This window comes from Trachypithecus francoisi, unplaced genomic scaffold, assembly GCF_009764315.1.
Source record: "Trachypithecus francoisi isolate TF-2019V2 unplaced genomic scaffold, Tfra_2.0 Lachesis_group4, whole genome shotgun sequence".
Classification (NCBI taxonomy): Eukaryota; Metazoa; Chordata; class Mammalia; order Primates; family Cercopithecidae; genus Trachypithecus; species Trachypithecus francoisi.
In genome coordinates, this window is record NW_022681469.1 from 104005922 (window position 1) to 104019208 (window position 13287).

At 42.3% G+C, this 13287-nt stretch overlaps 1 protein-coding gene across 1 annotated transcript in view; it reads left to right on the forward strand.

Moving 5' to 3' along the window:
- DPY19L1 (dpy-19 like C-mannosyltransferase 1) overlaps nt 1–6027 on the forward strand; it is a 35120-nt gene extending 29093 nt beyond the window's left edge. The window contains exon 5 of the transcript XR_004433050.1: nt 6014–6027. The gene's annotated coding sequence lies outside the window, so the exon portion shown is untranslated. The remainder of the gene's footprint in view (nt 1–6013) is intronic.
- Nucleotides 6028–13287: the final 7260 nt, after the last annotated feature.

Here is a 13287-nt window from a genome sequence, read left to right on the forward strand (position 1 = left end):
CAGAGAGTGATAGCAGATAAGGTCAGGCAGTTAATAATTGGAGGTAGGATAGAGTGGGAGCAGATTTCTGTTAGGTCACTGTAGGGTCTATTTGGAGTGGATGGAATGCCTCTAGAGGATGATGACTAGTAGAATGACATGATTTAAATTATGTTTTACATGAATTTGGGAAACTGTAAGCACAAGATGTATAATTTTATGAAGGCTATTCGCTGGTATGTCTATGAATTTGTGAACTTATTGTATTAAACTTACAGTAACTTCAAAAATTCAATAAAAACAGAGTGTGTTAATCTTAGCAGCATATCTGCTGATGTAAATTTGAAAAGTAGTCTACAATAGAAAAGTGGCCTACCACATCTTTTATGACCTTGCCCCAGCTGGATTTCTGGTTTTGTCTCACATCACTCTTCAGGCTATTTTTGATTTTTTTGCTTCAGCCCTATTGGCCCTTCTTTCTGCAGTTCCCGGAATGGACTATTCCTTTTCCTTCCTCAGGGCCTTTGCACATGCTGTTTCCTATGCTTTGTGTATGCCTCTGTGCCCCTCATCTTGACCTGTGCCTAATTAACTCCTAGTCATCTTTCACAACTGGGCATTTCAGTTTGCATCTCAATGGTGTTCTTAATTTCTTCCTGCAAATCTGGATTTCCATCTGACATAATTTCTCTTTAGTTTTTTTTTTTTTTGGATGCCGATTTTTATTTTATTTTATTTTTTTTAATTTTTTTTTATTATACTTTAAGTTCTAGGGTACATGTGCATAACGTGCAGGTTTGTTACATATGTATACTTGTGCCATGTTGGTGTACTGCACCCATCAACTCGTGAGGACCCATCAATTCGTCATTTATATCAGGTATAACTCCCAATGGAATCCCTCCCCCCTGCCCCCTCCCCATGATAGGCCCCGATGTGTGATATTCCCCTTCCCAAGTCCAAGTGATGTCATTGTTCAGTTCCCACCTATGAGTGAGAACATGCGGTGTTTGATTTTCTCTTCTTGTGATAGTTTGCTAAGAATGATGGTTTCCAGCTGCATCCATGTCCCTATAAAGGACAGAAACTGATCCTTTTTTATGGCTGCATAATATTCCATGGTGTATATGTGCCACATTTTCTTAATCCAGTCTGTCACAGATGGACATTTGGGTTGATTCCAAGTCTTTGCTATTGTGAATAGTGCCGCAACAAACATACGTGTGCATGTGTCTTTATAGCAGCATGATTTATAATCCTTTGGGTATATACCCAGTAGTGGGATGGCTGGGTCATATGGTACATCTAGTTCTAGATCCTTGAGGAATGGCCATACTGTTTTCCATAATGGTTGAACTAGTTTACAATCCCACCAACAGTGTAAAAGTGTTCCTATTTCTCCACATCCTCTCCAGCACCTGTTGTTTCCTGACTTTTGAATGATTGCCATTCTAACTGGTGTGAGATGGTATCTCATTGTGGTTTTGATTTGCATCTCTCTGATGGCCAGTGATGATGAGCATTTTTTCATATGCCTGTTGGCTGTATGAATGTCTTCTTTTGAGAAATGTCTGTTCATATCCGTTGCCCACTTTTTGATGGGGTTGTTTGTTTTTTTCTTGTATATTTGTTTGAGTTCTTTGTAGGTTCTGGATATCAGCCCTTTGTCAGATGAGTAGATTGCAAAAATTTTCTCCCATTCTGTAGGTTGCCTGTTCACTGTGATGGTCGTTTCTTTTGCTGTGCAGAAGCTCTTTAGTTTAATGAGATCCCATTTGTCAATTTTGGCTTTTGCTGCCGTTGCCTTTGGTGTTTTAGACATGAAGTCCTTGCCCATGCCTATGTCCTGAATGGTACTACCTAGGTTTTCTTCTAGGGTTTTTATGGTATTAGGTCTAACATTTAAGTCTCTAATCCATCTTGAATTATTTTCGTATAAGGAGTAAGGAAAGGATCCAGTTTCAGCTTTCTACTTATGGCTAGCCAATTTTCCCAGCACCATTTATTAAATAGGGAGCCCTTTCCCCATTTCTTGTTTCTCTCAGGTTTGTCAAAGAACAGATGGCTGTAGATTTGGTGTATTATTTCTGAGGCCTCTGTTCTGTTCCATTGGTCTATATCTCTGTTTTGGTAGCAGTACCATGCTGTTTTGGTTACTGTAGCCTTGTAGTATAGTTTGAAGTCAGGTAGCGTGACGCCTCCAGCTTTGTTGTTTTGACTTAGGATTGTCTTGGCAATGCGGGCTCTTTTTTGGTTCCATATGAACTTTAAAGCCGTTTTTTCCAGTTCTGTGAAGAAAGTCATTGGTAGCTTGATGGCGATGGCATTGAATCTATAAATTACCTTGGGCAGTATGGCCATTTTCACGATACTGATTCTTCCTATCCATGAACATGGTATGTTCTTCCATTTGTTAGTGTCCTCTTTGATTTCACTGAGCAGTGGTTTGTAGTTCTCCTTGAAGAGGTCCTTTACATCCCTTGTAAGTTGGATTCCTAGTATTTTATTCTCTTTGAAGCAATTGTGAATGGAAGTTCATTCATGCTTTGCTCTCTGTTTGTCTGTTACTGGTGTATAAGAATGCTTGTGATTTTTGCACATTAATTTTGTATGCTGAGACTTTGCTGAAGTTGCTTATCAGCTTAAGGAGATTTTGGGCTGAGACAATGGGGTTTTCTAAATACACAATCATGTCATCTGCAAACAGGGACAGTTTGACTTCTTCTTTTCCTAACTGAATACCCTTGATTTCTTTCTCTTGCCTGATTGCCCTAGCCAGAACTTCCAACACTATGTTGAATAGGAGCGGTGAGAGAGGGCATCCCTGTCTTGTGCCAGTTTTCAAAGGGAATGCTTCCAGTTTTTGCCCATTCAGTATGATATTGGTTGTGGGTTTGTCATAAATAGCTCTTATTATTTTGAGGTACGTTCCATCAATACCGAATTTATTGAGCGTTTTTAGCATAAAGGGCTGTTGAATTTTGTCAAAAGCCTTTTCTGCATCTATTGAGATAATCATGTGGTTCTTGTCCTTGGTTCTGTTTATATGCTGGATTATGTTTATTGATTTGCCAATGTTGAACCAGCCTTGCATCCCAGGGATGAAGCCCACTTGATCATGGTGGATAAGCTTTTTGATGTGCTGCTGAATCCGGTTTGCCAGTATTTTATTGAGGATTTTTGCATCGATGTTCATCAGGGATATTGGTCTAAAATTGTCTTTTTTTGTTGTGTCTCTGCCAGGCTTTGCTATCAGGATGATGTTGGCCTCATCAAATGAGTTAGGGAGGATTCCCTCTTTTTCAATTGATTGGAATAGTTTCAGATGGAATGGTACCAGCTCCTCTTTGTACCTCTGGTAGATTGAGCTGTGAATCCATCTGGTCCTGGACCTTTTTTGATTGGTAGCTATTATTATATTGCCTCAATTTCAGAGCCTGCTATTGGTCTATTCAGGGATTCAACTTCTTCCGGTTTAGTCTTGGAAGAGTGTAAGTGTCCAGGAAATTATCCATTTCTTCTAGATTTTCTAGTTGATTTGCGTAGAGGTTGTATAGTATTCTCTGATGGTAGTTTGTATTCTGTGGGGTCGTTGGTGATATCCCCTTTATCATTTTTTATTGCGTCTATTTGATTCCTCTCTCTTTTCTTCTTTATTAGTCTTGCTAGCGGTCTGTCAATTTTGTTGATCTTTTCAAAAAACCACTCCTGGATTCATTGATTTTTTGGAGGGTTTTTTGTGTCTCTATCTCTTTCAGTTCCGCTCTGATCTTAGTTATTTCTTGCCTTCTGCTAGCTTTTGAATGTGTTTGCTCTTGCTTCTCCAGTTCTTTTAATTGTGATGTTAGAGTGTCAGTTTTAGATCTTTCCAGCTTTCTCTTGTGGGCATTTAGTGCTATAAATTTCCCTCTACACACTGCTTTAAATGTGTCCCAGAGATTCTGGTATGTTTTATCTTTGTTCTCATTGGTTTCAAAGAGCATCTTTGTTTCTGCTTTCATTTGGTTATGTACCCAGTAGTCATTCAGGAGCAGGTTGTTCAGTTTCCATGTAGTTGAGTGGTTTTGATTGAGTTTCTTAGTCCTGAGTTCTAGTTTGATTGCACTGTGGTCTGAGAGACACTTTGTTATAATTTCTGTTCTTTTACATTTGCTGAGGAGTGCTTCCAATTATGTGGTCAATTTTGGAATAAGTGCGATGTGCTGAGAAGAATGTACGTTCTGTTGATTTGGGGTGGAGAGTTCTATAGATGTCTATTAGGTCCGCTTGGTGCAGAGGTGAGTGCAATTCCTGGATATCCTTGTTAACTTTCTGTCTCGTTGATCTGTCTAATGTTGACAGTGGAGTGTTGAAGTCTCCCATTATTATTGTATGGGAGTCTAAGTCTCTTTGTAAGTCTCTAAGGATTTGCTTTATGAATTTGCATGCTCCTGTATTGGGTGCATATATATTTAGGATAGTTAGCTCTTCCTGTTGAATTGATCCCTTTACCATTATGTAATGGCCTTCTTTGTCTCTCTTCATCTTTGATGGTTTAAAGTCTCTTTTATCAGAGGCTAGGATTGCACCCCCTGCTTTTTTTTGTTCTCCATTTGCTTGGTAGATCTTCCTCCATCCCTTTATTTTGAGCCTATGTATGTCTCTGCATGTGAGATGGGTCTCCTGAATACAGCAGACTGATGGGTCTTGACTCTTGATCCAGTTTGCCAGTCTGTGTTATGTGTGAACTTGATCCTGCCATTATGATATTAACTGGTTATTTTGCTCGTTATTTGATGCAGTTTCTTCCTAGCCTCGATGGTTTTTACATTTTGGCATGTTTTTGCAATGGCTGGTACCGGTTGTTCCTTTCCATGTTTAGGGCTTCCTTCAGGGTCTCTTGTAAGGCAGGCCTGGTGGTGACAAAATCTCTAAGCATTTGCTTATCTGTAAAGGATTTTATTTCTCCTTCACTGATGAAACTTAGTTTGGCTGGATATGAAATTCTGGGTTGAAAATTCTTTTCTTTAAGAACATTGAATATTGGCCCCCACTCTCTTCTGGCTTGTAGAGTTTCTGCCAAGAGGTCTGCTGTTAGTCTGATGGGCTTCCCTTTGTGGGTACCCCGACCTTTCTCTCTGGCTGCCCTTAAGATTTCTTCCTTCATTTCAACTTTGGTTAATCTGGCAATTATGTGTCTTGGAGTTGCTCTTCTGGAGGAGTATCTTTGTGGCGTTCTCTGTATTTCCTGAATTTGCATGTTGGCCTGCCCTACTAGGTTGGGGAAGTTCTCCTGGATGATATCCTGAAGAGTGTTTTCCAACTTGGTTCCATTTTCCCCCTCACTTTCAGGCACCCCAATCAGACGTAGATTTGGTCTTTTTTCATAATCCTATACTTCTTGCAGGCTTTGTTCATTTCTTTTTCTTCTTTTTTCTTTTGGTTTCTCTTCTCGCTTCATTTCATTCATTTGATCCTCAATCGCTGATACTCTTTCTTCCAGTTGATCGAGTCGGTTACTGAAGCTTGTGGATTTGTCACGTATTTCTCGTGTCATGGTTTTCATCTCTGTCATTTCATTTATGACCTTCTCTGCATTAATTATTCTAGCTGTCAATTCTTCCACTCTTTTTTCAAGATTTTTATTTTCTTTGCGCTGGGTACGCAATCCCTCCTTTAGCTCTGAGAAGTTTGGTGGACTGAAGCCTTCTTCTCTCATCTCGTCAAAGTCATTCTCTGACCAGCTTTGATCCGTTGCTGGCGATGAGCTGCGCTCCTTTGCAGGGGGAGATGCGCTCTTATTTTTTGAATTTCCAGCTTTTCTGCCCTGCTTCTTCCCCATCTTTGTGGTTTTATCTGCCTCTGGTCTTTGATGGTGGTGACGTACTGATGGGGTTTTGGTATAGGTGTTCTTCCTGTTTGGTAGTTTTCCTTCTAATAGTCAGGACCCTCAGCTGTAGGTCTGTTGGAGATTGCTTGAGGTCCACTCCAGACCCTGTTTGCCTGGGTATCAGCAGCAGAGGTTGCAGAAGATAGAATATTGCTGAACAGCGAGTGTACCTGTGTGATTCTTACTTTGGAAGCTTCTTCTCAGGGTTGTACTCCACCCTGTGAAGTGTGGGGTGTCAGACTGCCCCTAGTGGGTGAAGTCTCCCACTTAGGCTACTCAGGGGTCAGGGACCCACTTGAGCAGGCAGTCTGTCCGTTTTCAGATCTCAACCTCCGTGTTGGGCGATGCACTGCTCTCTTCAAAGCTGTCAGACAGAGTCGTTCGCATCTGCACAGTCCTCTGCTGCTTCCCCTGTTGTTTTTTTTTTTTTATTTTTTATTTTTTTATTATACTTTAAGTTCTAGGGTACATGTGCATGACGTTTATATCATGTATAACTCCCCAATGCAATCCCTCCCTCCTCCCCCCTCCCCATGATAGGCCCCAGTGTGTGATGTTCCCCTTCCCGAGTCCAAGTGATCTCATTGTTCAGTTCCCACCTATGAGTGAGAACATGCGGTGTTTGGTTTCTCTTCTTGTGATAGTTTGCTAAGAATGATGGTTTCCAGCTGCATCCATGTCCCTACAAAGGACGCAAACTCATCCTTTTTGATGGCTGCATAGTATTCCATGGTGTATATGTGCCACATTTTCTTAATCCAGTCTGTCACAGATGGACATTTGGGTTGATTCCAAGTCTTTGCTATTGTGAATAGTGCCGCAATAAACAATGTGTGCATGTGTCTTTGTAGTAGAGTAATTTATAATCCTTTGGGTATATACCCAGTAGTGGGATGGCTGGGTCATATGGTACATCTAGTTCTAGATCCTTGAGGAATCGCCATACTGTTTTCCATAATGGTTGAACTAGTTTACAATCCCACCAACAGTGTAAAAGTGTTCCTATTTCTCCACATCCTCTCCAACACCTGTTGTTTCCTGACTTCTTAATGATTGCCATTCTAACTGGTGTGAGATGGTAACTCATTGTGGTTTTGATTTGCATTTCTCTGATGGCCAGTGATGATGAGCATTTTTTCATGTGTCTGTTGGCTGTATGGATGTCTTCTTTTGAGAAATGTCTGTTCATATCCTTTCCCCACTTTTTGATGGGGTTGTTTGCTTTTTTCTTGTATATTTGTTTGAGTTCTTGGTAGATTCTGGATATTAGCCCTTTGTCAGATGAGTAGGTTGCAAAAATTTTTTCCCATTCTGTAGGTTGCCTGTTCACTCTGATGGTAGTTTCTTTGGCTGTGCAAAAGCTCTTTAGTTTAATTAGATCCCATGTGTCAATTTTGGCTTTTGCTGCCGTTGCTTTTGGTGTTTTAGACATGAAGTCCTTGCCCATGCCTATGTCCTGAATGGTACTACCTAGATTTTCTTCTAGGGTTTTTATGGTATTAGGTCTAACATTTAAGTCTCTAATCCATCTTGAATTAATTTTCGTATAAGGGGTAAGGAAGGATCCAGTTTCAGCTTTCTACTTATGGCTAGCCAATTTTCCCAGCACCATTTATTAAATAGGGAATCCTTTCCCCATTTCTTGTTTCTCTCAGGTTTGTCAAAGATCAGATGGCTGTAGATGTGTGGTATTATTTCTGAGGACTCTGTTCTGTTCCATTGGTCTATATCTCTGTTGTGGTACCAGTACCATGCTGTTTTGGTTACTGTAGCCTTGTAGTATAGTTTGAAGTCAGGTAGCGTGACGCCTCCAGCTTTGTCCTTTTGACTTAGGATTGTCTTGGCAATGCGGGCTCTTTTTTGGTTCCATATGAACTTTAAAGCCGTTTTTTCCAATTCTGTGAAGAAACTCATTGGTAGCTTGATGGGGATGGCATTGAATCTATAAATCACCTTGGGCAGTATGGCCATTTTCACGATATTGATTCTTCCTATCCATGAGCATGGTATGTTCTTCCATTTGTTTGTGTCCTCTTTGATTTCACTGAGCAGTGGTTTGTAGTTCTCCTTGAAGAGGTCCTTTACATCCCTTGTAAGCTGGATTCCTAGGTATTTGATTCTCTTTGAAGCAATTGTGAATGGAAGTTGATTCCTGATTTGGCTCTCTGCTTGTCTGTTACTGGTGTATAAGAATGCTTGTGATTTTTGCACATTAATTTTGTATCCTGAGACTTTGCTGAAGTTGCTTATCAGCTTAAGCAGATTTTGGGCTGAGACAATGGGGTTTTCTAAATATACAATCATGTCATCTGCAAACAGGGACAATTTGACTTCTTCTTTTCCTAACTGGATACCCTTGATTTCTTTCTCTTGCCTGATTGCCCTAGCCAGAACTTCCAACACTATGTTGAATAGGAGCGGTGAGAGAGGGCATCCCTGTCTTGTGCCAGTTTTCAAAGGGAATTTTTCCAGTTTTTGCCCATTCAGTATGATATTAGCTGTGGGTTTGTCATAAATAGCTCTTATTATTTTGAGGTACGTTCCATCAATACCAAATTTATTGAGCGTTTTTAGCATAAAGGGCTGTTGAATTTTATCAAAAGCCTTTTCTGCATCTATTGAGATAATCATGTGGTTCTTGTCTTTGGTTCTGTTTATATGCTGGATTACGTTTATTGATTTGCGAATGTTGAACCAGCCTTGCATCCCAGGGATGAAGCCCACTTGATCATGGTGGATAAGCTTTTTGATGTGCTGCTGAATCCGGTTTGCCAGTATTTTATTGAGGATTTTTGCATCGATGTTCATCAGGGATATTGGTCTAAAATTCTCTCTTTTTGTTGTGTCTCTGCCAGGCTTTGGTATCAGGATGATGTTGGCCTCATAAAAAGAGTTAGGGAGGATTCCCTCTTTTTCTATTGATTGAAATAGTTTCAGAAGGAATGGTACCAGCTCCACCTTGTACCTCTGGTAGAATTCAGCTGTGAATCCATCTGGTCCTGGACTTTTTTTGGTGGGTAGGCTATTAATTGTTGCCTCAATTTCAGAGCCTGCTATTGGTCTATTCAGGGATTCAACTTCTTCCTGGTTTAGTCTTGGGAGAGTGTAAGTGTCCAGGAAATTATCCATTTCTTCTAGATTTTCTAGTTGATTTGTGTAGAGGTGTTTATAGTATTCTCTGATGGTAGTTTGTATTTCTGTGGGGTCGGTGGTGATATCCCCTTTATCATTTTTTATTGCGTCTATTTGATTCCTCTCTCTTTTCTTCTTTATTAGTCTAGCTAGCGGTCTGTCAATTTTGTTGATCTTTTCAAAAAACCAACTCCTGGATTCATTGATTTTTTGGAGGGTTTTTTGTGTCTCTATCTCCTTCAGTTCTGCTCTGATCTTAGTTATTTCTTGCCTTCTGCTAGCTTTTGAATGTGTTTGCTCTTGCCTCTCTAGTTCTTTTAATTGTGATGTTAGAGTGTCAATTTTAGATCTCTCCTGCTTTCTCTTGTGGGCATTTAGTGCTATAAATTTCCCTCTACACACTGCTTTAAATGTGTCCCAGAGATTCTGGTATGTTGTATCTTTGTTCTCATTGGTTTCAAAGAACATCTTTATTTCTGCTTTCATTTCGTTATGTACCCAGTAGTCATTCAGGAGCAGGTTGTTCAGTTTCCATGTAGTTGAGCGGTTTGGATTGAGTTTCTTAGTCCTGAGTTCTAGTTTGATTGCACTGTGGTCTGAGAGACAGTTTGTTATAATTTCTGTTCTTTTACATTTGCTGAGGAGTGCTTTACTTCCAATTATGTGGTCAATTTTGGAATAAGTGCGATGTGGTGCTGAGAAGAATGTATATTCTGTTGATTTGGGGTGGAGAGTTCTATAGATGTCTATTAGGTCCGCTTGGTGCAGAGATGAGTTCAATTCCTGGATATCCTTGTTAACTTTCTGTCTCGTTGATCTGTCTAATGTTGACAGTGGAGTGTTGAAGTCTCCCATTATTATTGTATGGGAGTCTAAGTCTCTTTGTAGGTCTCTAAGGACTTGCTTTATGAATCTGGGTGCTCCTGTATTGGGTGCATATATATTTAGGAGAGTTAGCTCTTCCTGTTGAATTGATCCCTTTACCATGATGTAATGGCCTTCTTTGTCTCTTTTGATCTTTGATGGTTTAAGTCTGTTTTATCAGAGACTAGGATTGCAACCCCTGCTTTTTTTTGTTCTCCATTTGCTTGGTAGATCTTCCTCCATCCCTTTATTTTGAGCCTATGTATGTCTCTGCATGTGAGATGGGTCTCCTGAATACAGCAGACTGATGGGTCTTGACTCTTGATCCAGTTTGCCAGTCTGTGTCTTTTAATTGGAGCATTTAGTCCATTGACATTTAAGGTTAATATTGTTATGTGTGAACTTGATCCTGTCATTATGATATTAACTGGTTATTTTGCTCGTTAGTTGATGCAGTTTCTTCCTAGCCTCGATGGTCTTTACATTTTGGCATGTTTTTGCAATGGCTGGTACCGCTTGTTCCTTTCCATGTTTAGGGCTTCCTTCAGGGTCTCTTGTAAGGCAGGCCTGGTGGTGACAAAATCTCTAAGCATTTGCTTATCTGTAAAGGATTTTATTTCTCCTTCACTGATGAAGCTTAGTTTGGCTGGATATGAAATTCTGGGTTGAAAATTCTTTTCTTTAAGAACGTTGAATATTGGCCCCCACTCTCTTCTGGCTTGTAGAGTTTCTGCCGAGAGGTCTGCTGTTATTCTGATGGGCTTCCCTTTGTGGGTAACCCGACCTTTCTCTCTGGCTGCCCTTAAGATTTTTTCCTTCATTTCAACTTTGGTGAATCTGGCAATTATGTGTCTTGGAGTTGCTCTTCTGGAGGAGTATCTTTGTGGCGTTCTCTGTATTTCCTGAATTTGAATGTTGGCCTGCCCTACTAGGTTGGGGAAGTTCTCCTGGATGATATCCTGAAGAGTGTTTTCCACTTGGTTCCATTTTCCCCCTCACTTTCAGGCACCCCAATCAGACGTAGATTTGGTCTTTTTACATAATCCCATACTTCTTGCAGGCTTTGTTCATTTCTTTTTCTTCTTTTTTCTTTTGGTTTCTCTTCTCGCTTCATTTCATTCATTTGATCCTCCATCGCTGATACTCTTTCTTCCAGTTGATCGAGTCGGTTACTGAAGCTTGTGCATTTGTCACGTATTTCTCGTGTCATGGTTTTCATCTCTGTCATTTCGTTTATGATCTTCTCTGCATTAATTAATCTAGCTGTCAATTCTTCCACTTTTTTTTCAAGATTTTTAGTTTCTTTGCGCTGGGTACGTAATTCCTCCTTTAGCTCTGAGAGGTTTGATGGAGTGAAGCCTTCTTCTCTCATCTCGTCAAAGTCATTCTCTGACCAGCTTTGATCCGTTGCTGGCGATGGCTGCGCTCCTTTGCAGGGGGAGATGCACTCTTATTTTTTGAATTTCCAGCTTTTCTGCCCTGCTTTTTCCCCATCTTTGTGGTTTTATCTGTCTCTGGACTTTGATGATGGTGAAGTACGGATGGGGTTTTGGTATAGGTGTCCTTCCTGTTTGATAGTTTTCCGTCTGACAGTCAGAAGGACTGTCTGTTGGTCTGTTGGAGATTGCTTGAGGTCCACTCCAGACCCTGTTTGCCTGGGTATCAGCAGCAGAGGTTGCCGAAGATAGAATATTGCTGAACAGCGAGTGTACCTGTCTGATTCTTTCTTTGGAAGTTTCCTCTCAGGAGTGACACCACCCTGTGAGGTGTGGGGTGTCAGACTGCCCCTAGTGGGGGATGTCTCCCAGCTAGGCTACTCAGGGGTCAGGGACCCACCTGAGCAGGCAGTCTGTCCGTTCTCGGATCTCAACCTCTGCGTTGGGAGATCCACGGCTCTCCCCAAAGCTGTCAGACTGAGTCGTTCGCGTCTGCACCGCCCCCGTTCTTTCCCCTAATGGGCTGCAGCTGTGCGCTGTCCGCAGAGGTAGAGTCTACAGAGACAGGCAGGCTTCCTTGAGCTGCTGTGAGCTCCACCCAGTTCGAGCTTCCCAGCGGCTTTGTTTACCTACTTAAGCCTCAGCAATGGCGGGCGCCCCTCCCCCAGCCTCGCTGCTGCCTTGCGGATAGATCGCCGCAGACGGCTGTGTTAGCAGTGAGGGAGGCTCCGTGGGCGTGGGACCCTCCCGGCCAGGTGTGGGATATATTCTCCTGGTGTGCCTGTTTCCTTAAAGCGCAGTATTGGGGTGGGAGTTACCCGATTTTCCAGGTGTTGTGTGTCTCAGTTCCCCTGGCTAGGAAAAAGGGATTCCTTTCCCCCTTGCGCTTCCAGGTGAGGCGATGCCTCGCCCTGCTTCAGCTCACGCTGGTCAGGCTGCAGCAGCTGACCAGCACCGATTGTCCGGCACTCCCTAGCGAGATGACCCCAGTACCTCAGTTGAAAACGCAGAAATCACCGGTCTTCTGTGTCGCTCGCGCTGGGAGTTGGAGACTGGAGCTGCTCCTATTCGGCCATCTTGCTCCGCCCCCCCCTGTTGTTTTTTATCTCTGCCCTTTCCCCAGAGGTGGAGTCTACAGAGACAGGCAGGTTTCCTTGAGCTGCGGTGAGCTCCATCCAGTTTGAGCTTCCCAGGGGCTTTGTTTACCTACTTAAGCCTCAGCAATGGCGGGCGCCCCTCCCCCAGCCTCGCTGCTGCCTTGCGGTTAGATCGCCGCAGACTGCTGTGTTAGCAATGAGGGAGGCTCTGTGGGCGTGGAACCCTCCCGGCCAGGTGTGGGATATATTCTCCTGGTGTGCCCGTTTGCTTAAAGCGCAGTATTGGGGTGGGAGTTACCCGATTTTCCAGGTGTTGTGTGTCTCAGTTCCCCTGGCTAGGTAAAGGGATTCCCTTCCCCCTTGACCTTCCCAGGTGAGGCGATGCCTCGCCCTGCTTCAGCTCACGCTGGTCAGGCTGCAGCAGGTGACTGGCACCGATTGTCCGGCACTGCCTAGTGAGATGACCCCTGTACCTCAGTTGAAAATGCAGAAATCACCGGACTTCTGTTTCCCTCGTGCTACGAGTTGGAGACTGGAGCTGCTCCTATTCGGCCATCTTGCTCCGCCCCCCAGCTATTCATTTTCTAAGTGATTCGGTGAATCTTTTTTTTTTTTAGTAGCTCAGTTATTATTATTATTTTTTGTCATGATTGTACCTTAAGTTCTAGGGTACATGTGCATAACGTGCAGGTTTGTTACATATGTATACTTTTGCCATGTTGGTGTGCTGCATCCATCAACTCGTCATTTACATCAGGTATAACTCCTAATGCAATCCCTCTCCCCTCCCCCTCCCCATGATAGGCCCTGGTGTGTGATGTTCCCCTTCCTAAGTCTAAGGGATCTCATTGTTCAGTTCCCACCTATGAGTGAGAACATGCGGTGTTTGGTTTTCTGTTCTTGGGATACT